The sequence below is a fragment of the Canis lupus genome, chromosome 6, assembly GCF_003254725.2.
Source record: "Canis lupus dingo isolate Sandy chromosome 6, ASM325472v2, whole genome shotgun sequence".
NCBI lineage: Eukaryota > Metazoa > Chordata > Mammalia > Carnivora > Canidae > Canis > Canis lupus.
The window spans coordinates 47,893,360-47,912,745 of NC_064248.1; positions in this window are offsets into that span (position 1 = coordinate 47,893,360).

Here is a 19,386-nt window from a genome sequence, read left to right on the forward strand (position 1 = left end):
TGGATGTATATTATTTTTCAGGTGTGCCTCTAGCTTCCAAAGATACACAGCTTCTGTCTTCTGGCATATTCCATGAATTCCTTTTATGTGGATTGGCAAAAAGTAAGGTTTTGGAAAGAGAGGGTGGTAATTTAAAAGCAGAAACAAAAGAGATGGAAAGAAATTCAAAATCTCCCACATGATACGACCCATTATTGATAGGTGTTAGCAGAATAAACAAGGCACAGTTTATTGTGGGGATTAAGCAGGTAATGAATGGTCAGTCCCAGATCCTCCTGAGCAGACAATGGTTTCATCAATGCTTTCGGGAGCAAAGTTGTGGACTGAAAGTAAAGGTCAGAAGCAAGTGATTATGTGGAAATAGTAAATGTCAGGAAGTCAAAAATCTAAGAAGGTAGCAGAAATGGGGCACTCTATCAAGTGCTTAAAATAAGAAGCTCAGGAGGTTTTTGGTGCGACTTCCCAATTCTGCATAATAGCGTCCAGTTGGTTTTTTCTTCTCTTACCTCTTTTGTTGGAACATGCTATGTGTTCCAAAACAAACAACAACCAAATTTTTTTCCTTGCAGTCTTAAAGGCCTTATTGCATATTTGACATTATGTAAATACATCATCAAGATAATCTAATGATCTAATTTTTATTCATTCATTCAGATACTGATTATGCACTTAATAGATGTGAGATGATATGCTAGTTGCTGCAGGTGCAATTATGAACCAAATATCCAATGAGTAATCCTTGAAAGCTCCCTCTTACTCATACTTTCAGTGTACTTCCTAACTATCCCACAGGCCACCAGCCACTTGTTTTTATATCCTAGGTATTTCTAAAATAGAAGGAAAGCAACATTTAGGAGAAGCAAAACCAAATATATCAATACCACATCAAAGCAGATAAAAGGGAGATGAACCATAAATATGCAAAGTATTAGCTATTGGTTGAGATAGCCATTTATTTATTATTCTATGGTATCTAAGTGTTTTTTAAATAGTAACTCAGACCCTAGCTTGTCAAATTGCTCCAACAAAAAACATGACAATGATGAGTAAGATTAAATGGAAAAATGCTAACCACTTTGACAGATATCCTCACAATAGCCATGCAGAAAGAAATATTGACAAATGCTTTTGAGAGGCTGAGTCATAGTAAACCAACAGCAAGGTTGATAAAGACAATCTAAATTTAAATTCTTTAAAGAGGGGATCCCTGGGGGGCACAGCGGTTTAGTGCCTGCTTCCCGCCCAGGGCTTGATCCTGGAGACCTGGGATTGAGTCCCACATAGGGCTCCCTGCATGGAGCCTGCTTCTCTCTCTGCCTACATCTCTGCCTCTCTCTCTTTCTCTTTCTCTTTCTGTGACTCTCATGAATAAATAAATAAAAAGTTTTAAAAATTATTTTAAGATGTTCAAGTCAGCTTTTGATGTTGATGCTCAGCTTGGTGAATTACTAGAGAAAATATGAGTAACAGATATTGCCTAAAAGTATTTTTATTAGAAAAGTCAAGGCTCCTGATATTTCTCATAATTTTAAATAATTATTCACAATCCACTTTTTTCTACAATATCATATCTGGAAATGGAATTCCTAACTGACTTTTCTAGGAGTCTGAAGATTTATCTCCTTTTTTAAATATTTGGGTTTTTTAAAGATTTTTTGAATTTTAATCATGATAGGATATCATTTCTTATAGGTTTGCAAGATGATATATGCATGAGACAAATACCACAAGTTCCACAAGAGAATATACAATGGAAAACTAAGCCATAAAAAAAAAAAGAAGCCATAGTGTATCCTATATCCACAATTCTCAGTCTTAGAGGAAACTCCAATAATCTGGTTCTTGGATATCCAATACTTTTGTATTTTCCAAAAAAAAAAAAATATATATATATATATATAAAATTTTTTTCATATCAGGCTTTAATAAGTCTCTTGAATTTGTGGAAAATAATTCATATATTAAGCCTTTGGCAATAGATAATGATTAGAACAATGTACAAAGCTGAAGCATTTAACAGAAAGTTTTTCTAAATCATTACAGGGTCTTATTAATCCACTGGTTTCACTATTTTCCTGCTTATTTGATGTTTTGTGTGTCAATTAAGTAGTTTGCAAAATTTTCTCCAAAGGATTTTTGTGTGTGCCAAAGGGGTCTACTTAAAGTATTTTTATTTATATGACTAAAATGAGCTGATTCAGTGCAGCTGACAAAGATCTGAATTTGGATCACTGAACAAATGATTTATGGATGCCAGAAAAGAAGGTACAGACAGATGATAAGGTTGTTTGGAATCAGAGATTTCAATGACCTGTGTTTATCTAGTCAAGCCACTGCAGAATGGTTCCCTTTGGTAAAATGCCTAGTGCAGTGTATCTTTATGGCCCAAGAGATGGTACTTCTAAGCACTTCACTTAATAGACTGTTTCACAATCCATCTGACTTAATCATTTGGATATTGCTTCTCTGATAGTCAGCCTAACATTTTCTTTGCTTAATTTTATCTGATTTCCTCTACTTTTACTCTTTTATCACATTATTCCAGAGGAAAATGACTGGCAGGCTTTAATGGATATATCTTGATGTATACCTTTAATTTGGAGCATTAAAATGATTAGGAAATTAAAACCATACAATCATTTCTTATCTGTCTCATTAATTGCCTTAAATATTCCTATTATGATTTCACATTGGTCCCATGAGTAATGATATAAGGAAGAACTCATTATGTTATGAAAAAAAAAAAAAGCCTTACACATTTATTAGATTTATACCTATGGGTCAAAGTCCATTGCAATGTTATCCCTGATTAATATTATTTTACTTCCCTGAGTTGCAATTATGCTTTGCATAATGGGTGATCAGGATTCAGTACAATAAAAGAGTCATGAAGGTCATGGTTGAACAAGTGGAATGTGGTGAGTAATAACTCTGAGGTCTAGAGTGATATTTAATATAGACTCCATTATTTTCCTAATGTATGTATCCTTCTTTTTGTCTAAAAATTAGGACATTATTGATGTTCAGTGACATCATGCTTCTTTTATCAAATCAAAGTCCAAGGCCTTTGCATGGCATGCTGAAAGAGTAGAAGGATCAGGTTTCAATACTGTTTCATATACTTTTATGTAATGAGAAGTTAAATTTTAATTTGTGTAAGAAAATGGATTATAAAATACACACCTCTGTGAAATCCCTTCTTGCTAATTTGTTTCACTGATCAACAGAACATATTTTTGTGAAATATAAGAAAGTGTAACTTTCAGTTCATACACAGAAGAGAATTGTGACACATATATAGTCACACTTCTTGTTTGTAATTTGGTTAGCCAGCACTACTTCAGGAACATTTCTTTCCTACAAGGAAGCAAATGAAAGTAGTTTGGGGGCATATGGGAGCACTGGGTCCCCAAGGCACAGTTCTTTTCTTTTGCTGCCAGAGTTACTATGCTCTTAGAAAATATGTTGGCTAACAAGGTAGAAGCAATTAAAAAAACATGATTTAATCATCAGATGACAGGTACTTTAGATAAAAACTTTGTTAGGCTATAGTACTGCCAAGAAAAAATCTAAGTCCATAAGACATGGGATGAAATTAGGAAATTTAGAAAACATTCTCAAAGAATCTCCCTATAGAATCTTAAGAAAGTATAAGTCCTGCTTTCCAAAGTCTCTATTACCTGGAATTACTGGTTTAATCCAAGTACACTTTTAAATCTACTGTGTTCTTAGCTGTTCCAGATAAAATTAGAAAAATTAATGGACAACTTTAAATTTAGTAACTATTAGGGCAAAGAATTTATTGTATCTTCCTTTCCTAATCTTGCAATCTCTTACATGTTTCTTATCTAGAAATTTAGTTCCTGCTATAGTCTGAATATCTGTGTGCCCCCAAATTCATATGTTGAAATCTTAATGCTTAAGGGGAAATGATAAATTTGGAGGGTGATTAATGCTCTACCAAAAGGGGCCCAAGAGAGTTCCTTTGCCCCTTCCACCATCTAAAAATACAAGAAGTCTGTGACCCAGAAGATGATCCTCACCTGACCATGCTGGCACCCTGATCTTGAGCTCCCAGCCTTCATAACTGGGAGAAATAAGTTTCTATTATTTATAAGTTAGTCCAAAGTATTTTGTTATAGCATCCTGAATGGACTAAGTCCCTGCAGACTGTAACTCAACCATTAAACTCAGGCCCCTTAAGAGCAATACCTGTGTCCCACAAGGCACTCATTATTTTACACCCTGGAATATGAAATTTTGCTCGCTGTACCTTTAGTCACAGTCATCCTTCTAATGAATGAAAATAGTCTCTGAAAAAATCATTTTCTACCTGCATGTTATGTGTTCATTAAAGCATCATTTTCCAGAGCCATTCGCTACCACATTGGACAACTTTAGCTTTCCATAATTAGCCGAAATTTACCTGAACTTGCCAGACCCATCTGAGCTTTTTTTTTTTTTTTTTTTTTCTTTTCCCACTAAAATTCTCTGGTGACCCTCAGGTAGCTGGAGCTAATTAATTTCTTTCTGCCTCTCTTATGAAGGATACCTAGCCTGTTTTATCTGGGTACTCTCCCAGGATAACAATGGTCTTATACTACTGATACAGAGATGGAGATTACTGCTCATTTTTATTTAGCAATTTTTTTTGCAAAAGGGCTTAAGATTTCTTCAAAAGCAGAATATTAGGGAGATCCCTAACTCACATAGGTTATTAGTTCAATTTCAGTGATTTTTTTTTTTATTTGAGTAGGCATCAGTTTCCTGTTAATAGAAAATTTCAGAATGGGCAAAATCTATTGTCAGGGCAGTAGATCGTTCACACTGGGATCCTTTTGAGAGTGGAAGGAAGTAGCACAAATGTCAAGCTTATAAGATGTCCAGGACACCAAGCATAAACCCGGCAGAATGAATTGACAATTATTTTAGCCATTATGTTTCTGGGGCTAAAATCAAGAAATGCATTCTTGCAAATGTTTATTTATTGTTGCTTTGAATGATTATAATATAGTAGGCAATTTTCTAGGCCCTCAGGCTACATGGAAATTAAGGAAGATATAATTTTTTCCACACACCTTGTAATCTAATAGTGAAGGCAATTGAACAATTATAAGTATTGATGAGGGTTACAAAACAAATGGAAGAAATGGGAAAGTATAATTAGGTACCTAGCCTAGCTTTGGAAATCAGTGAGGGAAACTAGGAAAAGAAATATAACAAAGCTAAAACCCAAAAAATAAATAGTATTCAACTAGGTAGCAGGTTGGAAAAATATATTTGAAAAAGAGGAAAAAAAGTAAAACTATCAAGATGGCCTTATTACTCCCCTCAACTTGACTAAATTTTAGACATGCTACTTCCTGATCCTAAACCTGTGCTCTTTTCTTAGAGCATTTACATTAGAAAATATAATTGCAAATTCCTTCTTTATCCCTTTGACACATAAATCTCCCAGCCTCTTGCCAGTTTTACAAACCAGGAATGCCTTTCTCAAGAATCTGGGAGCCATCTTTTTGAAATGTAATCATTAGAGAAGATAGCACCCCTACATCTCAGTCTCAGTAGGAGGGTAGGAACCTAAATTAAATAATGGATAATTAGCAAATATAAATGGCCTAATAATACTTACTACCTCCTACCTAATGTCTCCTAGTACTATTTCATTAGCTTGCCCTGACTTTAAAATCCTCCTGCCAGAGGGGAGTCCAAGATATAGGCATAGAAAGATCCTGAATTCACCTCCTCCATGGACACACCAAATCTACAGCTACATATGGGTCATTTCCTTCTGAAAATTAGATAAACTTCTCTCCACATCCAGACAGGTAGGAGAGGCAAAGACATGGTTTCTGAAAAACAAAACAAAACAAAACAACAACAACAAAAAAACACCCCAACATGGTAATATACAATAGGGAGAGATCTCACGAAACACATGATTCTCCTGAAAGAGTTAAGGGTTGGTGTTCCAACCAAGGGTTCCAAAGTGGTATAGGAAACTGAGATATCCTGCTCGGAGGCCTTGCATGCAGTCTCACTCCCCCCAAGACCTACCAAAAAAACAAACAAACAAAAAAGGTAGTTTGAAAAGTGCCTTAATATGTAAGAGATCCATTTGCTGATTTGAGGGTATTGGCTAGGACAGACAGTAGAGACACTCCAGAGTCAGGCATGCTGGCAGCTGCCCCTGTTGCACTCTCCACTTAACCTGCTAGCACAGATGAGTGAGCTCATTTGGGTACCCTCCTGTCCCTTTGCCAGTGTCATGACACTTATTGAGGCCAGAGAGCATAGGCAATTGCAATGCCCTCCTGCTCCCTAATTAGGGCAGGTGAACACAAACAGTTGTGGAGTTCTCCCATTCTGTAGATAAAATCTGTAAACACAGGTAGAAGCAACCCTCTTTTGCCCCATCTGCAGCTGGCAAGTGCAGACAGTGGTAGCATTCTTCCATTCCCAGCCTGAAGTCCAGCATATGCTGACAAGGCACTCTCCCACTGCATTGCCGAAGCCCACAGGTACACACGGTCAAGGAATTTTCCCGCTATCTTCCTGACTCTGCTGAGCATGCTCATTCCCTACATTTTTCAGCTGCTTTGCTAAAGTCAGTAAGAGTGCACAATCCATACAGGGGGCATTTTTTGATCATATTACCCTTATGGCCAAGAAAGCAGATGTTCCAGAGCTCCCATGGGACTGTAACAATTAGAAAGACAGTCCGTGGGAGACCACCCTCACTAAGATAATGCACAGGCTCTAGACTGGAATACAACCCCAGTTTTCCTGTGAAAAAGAAGCCTATTCACACAACCTGGAGCTTTAAACTGAGTAATAGGCTTCAGGCTTCCCACACATTTAGACATTAAGGAGGTGTTCCCAGGGAGTGTAAGTAGAAAGACATCATCTTGGTGCACCTTCTTGGCCTCACTACAGCTTAATGAGACTTCCCAAAAAGGAGTTCATATGCTTGTCTGGAGCCCCAATTACTGCAACTGTTGTCCAGGGGACACCTCCAGATCTCCTGGTCTGGAGGCCATCAGGGATAACTAAAATAAAAAATGCACTAGTGAATACAATAACAACTAAGAAAAGCACTAGAGGTTGAACAGCAGACTAGACGAAGTAGAAGAAGGAATTAGCAAGCTGGAAGATAAAACAATGGAACTTAGGGCAGCAAAAAGAAAAAATTAAAAAAAAAAATTAAAAATGAACATAACCTGAAGGACCTATAGGACATCAAGCAGAATAGCACATTATAGGGTCCCAGAAAGAGAAAAGAGAGAAAAGCACACACTTCCTTAACCTGAAGAAGGAAACAGACATCCTGCTCCAGGAATCTCAGAGAGCTCCAAATAAGATGAGCCCAAAGAGATCCACACCAAGACACATCATAATTAAAATGTTAAAACTTGAAGATAAAAAGAAAATCTAAAACACAGCAAGAGAAAAATAAATTGTTATGCACAAGGGAAATCTCATCAGGTTATCAGTAGATTTCTCAGCAGAAACTTTTTGGGCCAGAAGAAATGGCTAGTAAAGAGTATGTTGTTATTTACAGGGATTTTGGCCATAAATAACTTACAGAACTTTAATAAACTAGTCTATTCATCTTGTGATCCCTTGTATTTCTATATCATTTGCAACTTCTATTTCACTTCTGATTTTACTTATTTGAGCCCCACTGTCCCAATTAGTTTGGCTAAGGTTTGTCAATTTTGTTTATCTTTTCAAGGAATCAGCAATTAGTTTCATTGATCATTTCTACTATCTTTTTAGTATCGATTTCATTTATTCTGCTTGGAACTTTGCTTTTCTTTCCTACTACTAACTTTGGGCTTTATTCTTCCTTTTCTAGTACCTTTAGATGTAAGGCTAAACTCTTTATTTGTTTATTTGAGATTTTTCTTATTTCTTGAGCTAGGCCTGTATTGCTATGAACTCCCGTCTTAGAATCACATATTGCATTCCAAAGATTTTGGTATATTATATTTTTTGGTTTCATCTGCCTCTAGGTATTTTTGACTTCTTTGACTTCTTCTATGATCCAATAGTTGTTCAAAAAATGTTGTTTAATCTCTGTATTTCTAGTTTTTTCTAGTTTTCTTCTAATTGGTTTACGGTTTCATATCATTGTGGTTGATAAAGATTCTAGACATTATTTCAAGAAACTATCTGATATTAAATTATGTAAAGTTTTTTACACGTGATTCTTTCAAGTTGGAATAACAAATATGAACATTTAATGGTCACTTTTGATGCCATATACTCTGCCAGATGCTTTAAAAAAATACATATATATATAGTTCAACTCATTGATTATATTACCCTATTGGGTATTCACTTATGAAATGATATATAATTATATACTTTAAAATACAATTACAACTCTTTTATAAAAAATAAAGAGCCAGGTTATTATCCAGTCTGTATATCTGGAAGAAGAAACATGAATCTGATGCCTTGTTGTTTTCAGGAATCCAGAGAGCTTGAGCTCACATAAAAGAAATGTGTTTAGACTTTAGGTTCTTAGTAATTTTTATATAGGTATTAATTAAACTATGAAAAGGGAGGATAACGGAGAGAATGAACTAAAAGAGACTTAGTTTCTAGTTGACAACACACCTGAGAACCAGATCTAATTCCGACCTAAAACATTAACACAAATATCAGGATCAAGTTCACCTATGAGACATTAGACCTGAGAAAAACCAGTTCTCTTCATGCCTATAAAATCCTATCAAATTTTATATTAGAACATGACTACTAGAGAATTTACCAAGATTATGAGCCTTTGGAGCATAGGAGTTATTCCTTCTATTTTTCATTTTTCCCTTGGCATTTTCCAATAATGAACACTTGGATGTTTAGTCAACAATTCAATAATACACATTTCCTAAATTATTTTATGTTCAATTAGTTATAGAAGACTGATAAAAAAAAAAAAAACACTGTTTTTTAACTTTCTCTTTAGCATTAAAAGGTGACAGACTAGATAACCTCTAGTGAGACCTTCCCTGAGCACCTCTAGAGGCAGAATCCCTCATTTAACCCTTTATTTTTCTCTATCAATAGCAGTATTGTTTTCTTCGTGATATTCAGAGAAAATAGCAGTATTGTTTTCTTCATGATATTCATTTATATGTGTATACTTATTTATTTGTTTCCATGATTAATACCCACTTTCCCAACTAGAAAACCAGCTCTATAGAACTAAGGAGCAAATCCTTTGGTTTACCACTGTGCCTAGCAGTCTGCCTGGATTTAGAGATAAAATGTCTTAAATGGGTGATCAATCAGTCACCCTCAACATATATTGCCTCTGTAGTCCTCAAACAATAAATATGTAACAATTATTACTGGGACAATAAACGGATAAGTGTGATTTAAAAATATCCAAATATATACATACATAATAAAAATATAAAAGTGAGACTTAAGAGTCATCAGCATACTATGCAAAGAATATGTTTATTTCTTTTATTTTTTTTATTTTCATTCTATTGACTCTATGAGTTAAAATTGACTTTTTAATACATTTAAGTGACTTCTAAGTAACAGCTCACAAGCAAATAAATTTTTTCTTGAACTCCTGCCAAAACTGGGAAAGATCTCAGCACTTGAAGCTAAGGAATAATGTTAGCAGTATAACAGGAATTTAGAAATTAGTGCTTGAGCATGCAAATGTAATCAGATTAAGGAAAGACACCATTCCTACTCCAAAGGAAACAGTCACTGAAAAATAAGCAAATGAAGGAGATTTTTCCAGGATAACTGAAAACTGGTTACAGAAACCTGACCCATAACCATAATCTTAATTTAGTTTCATCAAGACCAAAGGGGAGAAAAAGCTAATAATAGAACACAAACACTCACACTTATAAATGTTACTACTATTACTGATAGTTATGATGAAAGTAATACCTCACATGAATTGGGTACTGCCTTTGTTGCCTTTGTTGTGGTCGTTGTTGATAGACCTACTATTTATGAACTTATTTAAATCTTATTATCAATAAGTTGAAAATAAGGACATTAAGGCACAAAGAGGTAAGGTAATTTGCCTAAACTCTCACAGGTTGGAGAAGCAAAGGTAAACCTAGGCGATGCTCCTCCCAACATTCTTTTCAGGCTGAATTCATAACAAAAATATATATTTCAACCACTCCTTCAGCTTAAGATTGGGTAGAAGGGTATAGGTAAAATGTTGTTTAAAAAATTTAGAAAATGATTTTTTAAAGCATATTTTTTTTGTTTTGGCAATGAGCTTTTAAATACCAAAAACACTTATGAAAGAAAACATTGATAACTGTTTATTAAAATGTAAGAGTTCTATACTGTGAAAGACACTGTTAATAGAATGAAAGAAGCTACAGACTGGGAGGAAATATTTGCAAAACAGATATAAAATAGAGAACTTCCATCCAAAATATACAAAGAATTCTTCTACAAAAAAAAAAAAAAGCAATCCAATTAAAAATGAGCAGAAGATCTAAAGAGACACATCATCAAATAATAAATTGGTGTCTATGTGGCATATAAGCATATGAAAAGACATTCAACATCATTTACCCTTAGGAAGTTACAAAATAAAGCAAAACTGAAATACCTCTATTATCCATTATAATGGCTAAACCAAATATCAAATATTAAAGAGTGCAGGAGCAACAGGAAAATCTCATTCACTAGTGATGGGAAAGCAAAATAGTAAAGCCACTCTAGGGGACAATGTGGCAGTCATTTTAAACACTGACTATATTCTTTTTTTTTTTTAAATTAATTTTTTATTTATCCATGATAGTCACAGAGAGAGAGAGAGAGAGGCAGAGACACAGGCAGAGGGAGAAGCAGGCTCCATGCACCGGGAGCCCGACGTGGGACTCGATCCAGGGTCTCCAGGATCGCGCCCTGGGCCAAAGGGCAGGCGCTAAACCGCTGCGCCACCCAGGGATCCCCACTGACTATATTCTTACCATAAAAATCCAGAAACTGTGGTCCTAGATATTTACTCAACTGATGTGATAATATATGGCGACACAAAAACCTGCATGTGAATATTTATGGAAACTTTACTCATAATTGCCAACAACTGAAAGCAAGCAAAACGTCCTTCAGTAGGTGAATGGATAAACTGTGACACGTCCATATAATATAACATTATGCATCATTGCAAAGATTAGACTATCAATCAGAGAGCCAAAATAGAAGAACCTGAAATGCATATTGCTAAGAAGCCAATCTGAAAAGGTATATACTGTACAACTTTAATTATATAACATTATGAAAAAGGCAAAATTATAAAGATAGTAAAAACATCAGTGGTTGCCAGTGGTTTAGAATTAAAATGATGAAGCACAGGAGATTTTTAGGACAGTGAAACTATTCTGTATGATATTCTAATGGTGCATGTTTGACATTATGCACTTATTAAAACCCACATAATTTTACAGTGCAAAGAATGAATTTTCTACAATTAAAAAGAAAAAAATAGAAAATTATGAGATCCTGGGAAGGAATGGACACTGGAGCAGGAGAATCTAATTGTACTACAGATATGTAAACAACTTCAGTGAAGAAAATTGGGAGAGGAAATTGCTAATCTGAGTAATTTTGGTAATGAGTAGAGCCCAAAAGACCAAAATGAAAGGAATCATACATGAAGCTGTATTTTAGTTCATAAAGTTGCTTCTCACTGGGGTGCAGGTCACCAATTCTGATATTGTTATGTAAGTCCAACGGAACTGAACAATTAAATAACTATTAGATGCTAGGAGCTAAAATGATCCACGTGGTAATGGGTTAGTGTTGGAGATATCAGAATGAACTCATATTTAGCATAATATAGATGCAAATAATTATATACACAAATATTTATAGATAATAATATGCACACAGATTAGTACAGATATTTGTTCTGTTGGAAGAGACTGTTTAGAAGGAAGACTCTCTAGTAGCAAAGAACATACCTAGCAACCAGATCTCGCTCTTTTATACCAATCTCCAATAAAAGGAAACATAGGTCCTTAGAGAAATTGCTGATTCTAGACTGGGGAAAACAATATACAAGATGACCCTAGAGCATCCTGTAATGCCAGAAAGTAAGGAAGGTCTCAAAACAACAAACAAACCTATATTGATGGGAGGGTATCAGACGGATGTAGCAGCCAAATGAAAGAATTCCCAATGGTTAAAGCTGGTTCAATCTGAACAACAAGACAGTTGAATTTTGGCTTTTAATTCAAATTATAAAATAAATAGGTATAAATCCAAACCCATTTAAATGGATTCTTGGACAAATGATGAAATTGGAAAAAAAGACACAATTTTTCCTTGCAGAAAAAATCCAAATACGTGATATAGATAATCTGTCCTGAAGAATTAGAAACATAAAATTTTAAAAGTGTAGTATGTGCATTGTGACCTATTTACAAAGTGTACAAAATGAAAATAGGGAAAAAGATTAATTTTATGATGGGAAAACCTGACAAACCATCTCCATCAGGTGACCAAGGTTAATATCAACAGTAATAAATCACTATGTCGCTATGAACATTTGATACAATATAATGTAATGGCACTTTAGTTATGTGATTTTCCTTTCCAAACCCATAATCCTAATCTAATCATGAAAAAAACATCAGACAACTCTCAGTAGAGAGTATCCTACAAAATGCTTATCCAGTAAATGTCAAACTTACCAAGGTCATCACCAACATGGAAAATCTAAGAATAATTACCAAAAAGGAGCTTAGAGATATGACAAGTAAATTTCAGGTGGTATCCTGGGTGGAATCCTAAAACAGAAAAAGATTTCATGTAAAAACTAAGCAAATTAAAATAAAATATGGACTTTTAATAATAATGCATCCGTGTTATCGGTGTTATGCTATCTCAACTCTTCCAACAGTGCTTTACCTACATATTTCATAGTTTATTTAAAAAAAAAAAAAAAAAGTAAAGGACAAACATTTCAACCTGAGACAAGAAAATGGCTTTCTTTTTCACTTTTATAATTAAAACCCAGCATTTTCTAGTATTTTGAATACATCTGAGAAAATAAACCCTAAAAATGTTTAATTATCAGTTTGAAAGTTTGTTGAGGAATTTGAAACCTTTTTTTCTTCCATTTATGCCTGTCATTTATGGTCATTCTGAAGTCCTTATTGATATATCTGCTTTACCAGCAATCTACTATATTTTAATCTTGAAAATAGATAATAAACATTTACAGATTCAAACTCCCATAGGTATCTTTAAAACTCACTTATTTTTTTGGGTGTTAAATTGTATATTTTCTCCTATTTTCCTCTTTACTAATAAGATTTCTTGGGTAATGAAACTTTATGCTTCAGTGTTTCCATTTTGCACTTATTCAGTGAAATCATTTTGAAAGTACTGGTGTGTATTTAAGCTGATTAATCTAGAAGTTATTGTTATTTTTAAAAATCTCCCTACCAGGATCAAAAGAGGATCCTCTTCTCTCTAAATGAATCTTAAATCTCTTTCCTGATTTTCATCTTGTGCTGATGAACTAATATATGTCATATTCATTTAGAATTATGTTGTCTATCTCTTCTACTAGAAAGCAATCTCCAGAACAGTTTTGTTCCCTACTATAGCACTTAGAAGAATAAGGCCCAGTTTAAGTGTTCCATAAATACTTGATGAATGAATGAATAAGTGTATTTCTGTCATATAGTTGAAAAGAGTTCCCTTTTCTTGCTTTATGGAGAATCTTGTATCATTACTATGGTAATTTTTATAAATTCAATTAATGTTAAAAAATGAGTTTAGACCAAAAAGACTGAATAATTTTATTCATAAAACTATCTTATATATACAAAAAATTAATTTAAATTTGTGAGAATTAATTTTCTAATGTAAATTTAATTTATATAAATTTTAAGAAAATAAGAACACTTAAAGTACAGCAATACAGAAGTTACTTGAATAAGTAAAACCACCTCTCAAATTAGCTCCCATCCACGCCTTACCACAATCAAAATGATAATATTCATTAGATTAAAGGATTCTTCTTTTGCTCTGATTTTTTTGTATGTGTCGTCAAGAAGGAAATAATAGTTGTCATAATTTATACACTTGAAATTTATACACAATTTCTCTGGGCAGCAGTTTATACTGCAATTAATTTCTCTTATTCTAGACTTCCCAGTTTAGTTGAGGTAACAGGTAAGCTAAATGAATTCGTATACAGAAGTCATTGATTACACTTAATTAATTTATAATATAAATGAAGCCTCAGGTTGCATTCTAATCTGGTCTCCAAAGATCCCAACCAATGTACCAAATGGCACAGTGGAAAGCTCCTCCTCAAATTCATTATGACCTAAAATAAACTCATTACTTGTTTTTTCTTCTGACCATTTCAATCCTGCTGTCCTCCTGTTCTCTCTGTATTACCAACCATGTATTAACTCCGACTATAAACTTGAAAATCCTAGTCAACTTTTTATTTATTTTAGAGTCAGATAATCATATTGGTTTTATCTAAAAACACTGTTTTAAACTATTCCTATTCTTTATCTCATATGCTATTGAATAAGTTCTCAATTTTTACCAGGGCAATAACAATGACTTCCTCACTCATTTTCCTGCTTTAACTTTCTCACCACTCCTTATCTGTCTGTCACATTGCCTACAGATGTATTTTTTCCAAAATGAAAATCACAACAGGCCATCCTCTTGTCTAAAATCTTAAACTGGTTCCTGATTGCTTACTGAAAATCCAAAATCTATAGTATCACAGGTAAATCAATCCTTCACAATTTCAGCAGAGATAACCTTTCTACACTACTACTATCTGTAGTGGTATATGCTATATGCTAATATCTTCACAATCATTCTCTGCCACAGACATTTCTCCTTTGCATTGAACATCTTTCGTTTCTTACCATGCTTAGGATACTTTTCATATAGGTATAGTATAAATATCACCATTTCTTTAAAACTTCCTCCATTTTCCCAGAATGATTTCAACCACTTTGCTTCTGCAGTGATCTATGTATTTCTGTTCCAGAATTTATTAAATTGCATTTTTAAACCTCTGTCAGTGTATCTAATCTACTAGGCCAAAAATGGTATGCTATTTAAACTTGTTTTCTCTGTGTACAATGCCTTGCATACAGATGTTATATATATAATGAATTTTTCATTTTGATTATTTTACCCTTCAACTCTAGAATCTTCATTTGGTGTTTTTTATATTGTCTATTTTTTTATTGATATTCTATTTGATGCGACATTGTCATCATACCTTCCTTTACTTATTTAGGCATAGTTTTCTTGAGTGTTTTGCACCTATTTATACTACCTGCTTTGAGATCTTTGTTTTCTAAGTCTGACATCTGGTTCCTGTCAAAGAAGATTTTTATTGTCTGTTTTTCCTGGGTATGGATCACATTTTTCTGTTCCTTTTTATGCCTCATAGTTTTTTTGGTTGAAAACTGGACACTTTAGGAAATATGTTACAATAAATTTGGATACTTACATATCCCTCCCACCTCCAAAAGCTTGCTGTTTTTGCTCGTTTATTTGTGTAATGACCTGCTTTCAGGAATATCTGTTACCCTTTCTGTGTGCAGTCTCTGATGTCATTCCCCCAGAGAGTGTAGCCTTGGGCATGCACAGTCATGTGAGATTTAGTATTTTTTTTTTAATAAATGTTTCTCTATTTTTCTGTATGCCTTCAGGACAATTTTCAGAGACTTTAAATGGTTGGGTTTTTGTTTTTGCTAACAAATTTTTGTAATAATTTCTTAAAACAAATTATAGTTGTTTTTCTGGAAAAAGTGGCCATACAATTCGTCATGGTACCACCTTATAAGCATCTTTTCTATAATCTCTTAATTTATGACAAAGTCTTCAACTGAGTAGTTTGATGATAAAAATGCATTTGTATTTTAATTTTCTAGAAAACTTATTGGATCTATAGGGACTGACATATAAAAGTACTTTAACTGATGAGATAATAGAATATATCTAACTGAATCTTAAAAATTTGCCAGGTGATCTTCAGGCTTGACTGCCTTGTCTTAGAATTACTAATGAAGTAGTTTTCCTTTCAATATACTTAAATTAACAATAGTCTAGACATTAGGTAATTAAAGATGAGAGATGTTTTTTATATTTATTTATTTTATTTTGTCATGATGTTATAGAAATGTATGATCACTATACATTATCAATAAATGAAATAATAAATGAAACAATAATGCCACAGGCAAATTTTGATTTAACAGTCCACAGCTTTGAGAAGGATGCAATACCAAAGACATATTTGAGAGTAAGTTTCTTCCACAGGCAAATATAAAATTGTTTGATCAAAGAGAATTAAAAAAATAAGATGAAGTATTTAAAGGCAGTATACGAGTGGTTAAAATGAATTATTAAATTATTGTGTCTAGTGTAGAATCCAAACAGCATCACTTTCCATACTCAAGCTTCACAGATGACCAGTGTGATCAGCTCAAGTAAAACCACATAGTTAGCAAGACCTTGAAAAGTAGAGGCCTTATCTTAGTTGCATAACTGCCTTTACTTATGAACAGATGCCCTGAAAGTGTATCTCCTAGACAACAAAAAAGATTCTCATTTTGTACATTTTTTGTACAGCCAAGGAGGACTAGCACAGTTTTACTTATATAATATACCAGTATTTCCTGAAGTATATTCTGTAAGATGATAGTCACATCCTTTAGTCACATGCAAAAAGGCTTAATATTTGAAAATTAGTTAAAGAAACATCATATATTATAGCCTCTCTCTGAGAGATTAAAAATCTTCAGTGGTGTGTTATATGCTCTGATATGAATTCTACAGTAAAAGAAGCCTATTTTGTTGTATTTTAAAGTATTTATTTATTTATTTGAAGGGGAGGGGCAGAGGGGGAGAGCAAATCCTGAGCAGACTCCCCACTGAACACAGAGCCACACATGGGGCTTGATCCTGGGACCTGAACTGAAATCAGAAGATGGCCATTCAACCAACTGAGCCATCCTGGTGCCTCTATTTTGTTGTATTTTAATAAATATGTTCTAAATTTTGTTGACCATAAGGCTCTTTTGGTATGGAAAATATTAAAATCCCTGAAATAATCTCCAGAGCATACATAGAAAAACTCTATTGTATACATCAGATATTCAATGAATGTTTGTACCTTTCATTCACTGATTAAAAATATTTATTAAATGTCTGCATTGTATGAAGCATTGTACAGGGCACTGAGTAGATAGTAAATGGCATATTAAATTGAAGAGTGCTCCATTATTATAAAAGATCTGATAATTTCTCCATATCCTCCCTTATAGAAGAAAATTTAAATATTTTCTACTTATTTTTAACAAAAAATAAGGTTTTAAGAATGATTATATGAATGCTATCTGTAAAGAACATAGCTTTCAATACAGAATTACTATTAGAATCTGAATGCATCTTAATATGCACATACTTGTTAGACATTTATGTTGTTAAAAGAATATTTTTATTAAGCTAGAAATATTTCTGATTCAGGGATCAAACTGCCCTTTGCAGCTAAGAAAGAGAACCAAAACTGCACTTGAGGCAATTCTTGATATTATTTCAGAGCCTAGAAAGAAAATTCAGGAAACCCAAGATCATATATTAATATGGCCAAATGCTAAAAGGTAGTTTTCATTTTCAGTGGCATTAAACTAAAACTCTTCTTTAAATTTTGCTTGTATAAATGGACTGTTGTGGTTAGAAAAAGCAAGAACAATACACACTATATAAAGACATCCCAAGATACAAATGCAGTATCTTAATTTTTGTACATTGCATATAATTTCATAGGATTTTTTCATAGGATAAACAATACCAGAGAGCCAGACAGCTTATATACAGTTCTATAGAGCAGTCCAAACTGCCTAACTACTAGACAATCAGGTGACTTAATATCTTACAAAGGAAACAAATGATTGGGGTCCCCCAAAATCCTATATATGATCAGTGTTATTTTTAAATGTTTTTAAATATTTTATTTATTTTTTTAATGAGAAATACAGAGAGAGAGGGAGAGACATAGGCAGTGGGAGAAGCAAGCTCCATGCAGGGAGCCCGATGTGGGATTCCATCCCGGGATCCCGGGGTCATCCCCTAAGCCAAAGACAGACGCTCAACCACTCAGACATCCAGGTGCCTTGTGATCAGTTTTAGTTCCACCTACGCTTCTGAGATATGTAGTTAAAGTGTTGTATCAACCCGTTATTTTCCTGAAAAGTCTCTCAGATTAGGTAATATAAAAGATCTCTGCCATCACATTTAGCTTTTATCTTTTGTTAATATTTTGACAAGTCTATAAAAACTTACTATAATTTAATCAGTTAGTGTTGCACCTAAAGGGGGACCCGAGTAAAATCTCAGATGCTAAGATATTTGACTGGTTTGTGAATATCCCCAAATGGTAAGAATTAACAAGTCGATGATAAAATGAGACTTTTGAGATAAACATTTTGTATTTAGATGTGAAACGTGATGTGTCACAATATTCATTTGAGAATATCCCTGGCTGTATTGGTTATAGGAAGAGGCTAAAATTAGGAGAGGATGTGGACTGTTAGGATGTAGTAGGACAACTTGATCTGTCATATAGGGCCTTATTTAAATGTATACTTTTAAGCTGTGTTCTATGATGCCCCAGGCATGGTGACAAAAAATAAGTAAGTAGAAAGAGAGATGTCAGCAAGAAGATCTAATAAGATATTCTTCAATATATTCCCCCTCAACAACAACTTAGCATTCATCCAAAAACAAAAATGCTTTTGTGTATCCAGAAAGGAGTTTGTGGATCTCTGGTGCAGTATAAGAATGAGGAGGAGCTTTTCTGAGAAGGTAGGCCTACACCCAGGTGGCTGACTCACTGACTATTGTCCCAACCTCAGACCAGGAAACAACTGTGTTACCTTGAGAACTCAACTCCAGCAATAATTGACTTTGGTTCTGTCAGTAGCACCATACTTCAAGGGATCCTAAGGGAATGTCATCACCTATACATAGGGTAATGGGCATACAGATTTGGTCCTGGCTGTAGATCCATGAACTGGCTCCAGTGTCTTGTTTGCAATCCAGGAATCCCAGGAGAACACTAAATTAGTTAATCACCCACAGATGACAGAGCTGGGATGGAAGGATGGTTCACTATAATCAGTAGATGTGACACCCATATTAATTGATAAAAATCACATGATCATCATGTGGAAAAAGCACTTGACAAGCACAACATTCTTTCATAATAATAATAACAATGAACTCAAAAAATTGGTTATAGAAGAAACTTACCTCATCATGATAAAGCTCAAAACTAACATCATACTCAATGGTGAAAAGTTGAAATCTTCTCCTCTAAGATCA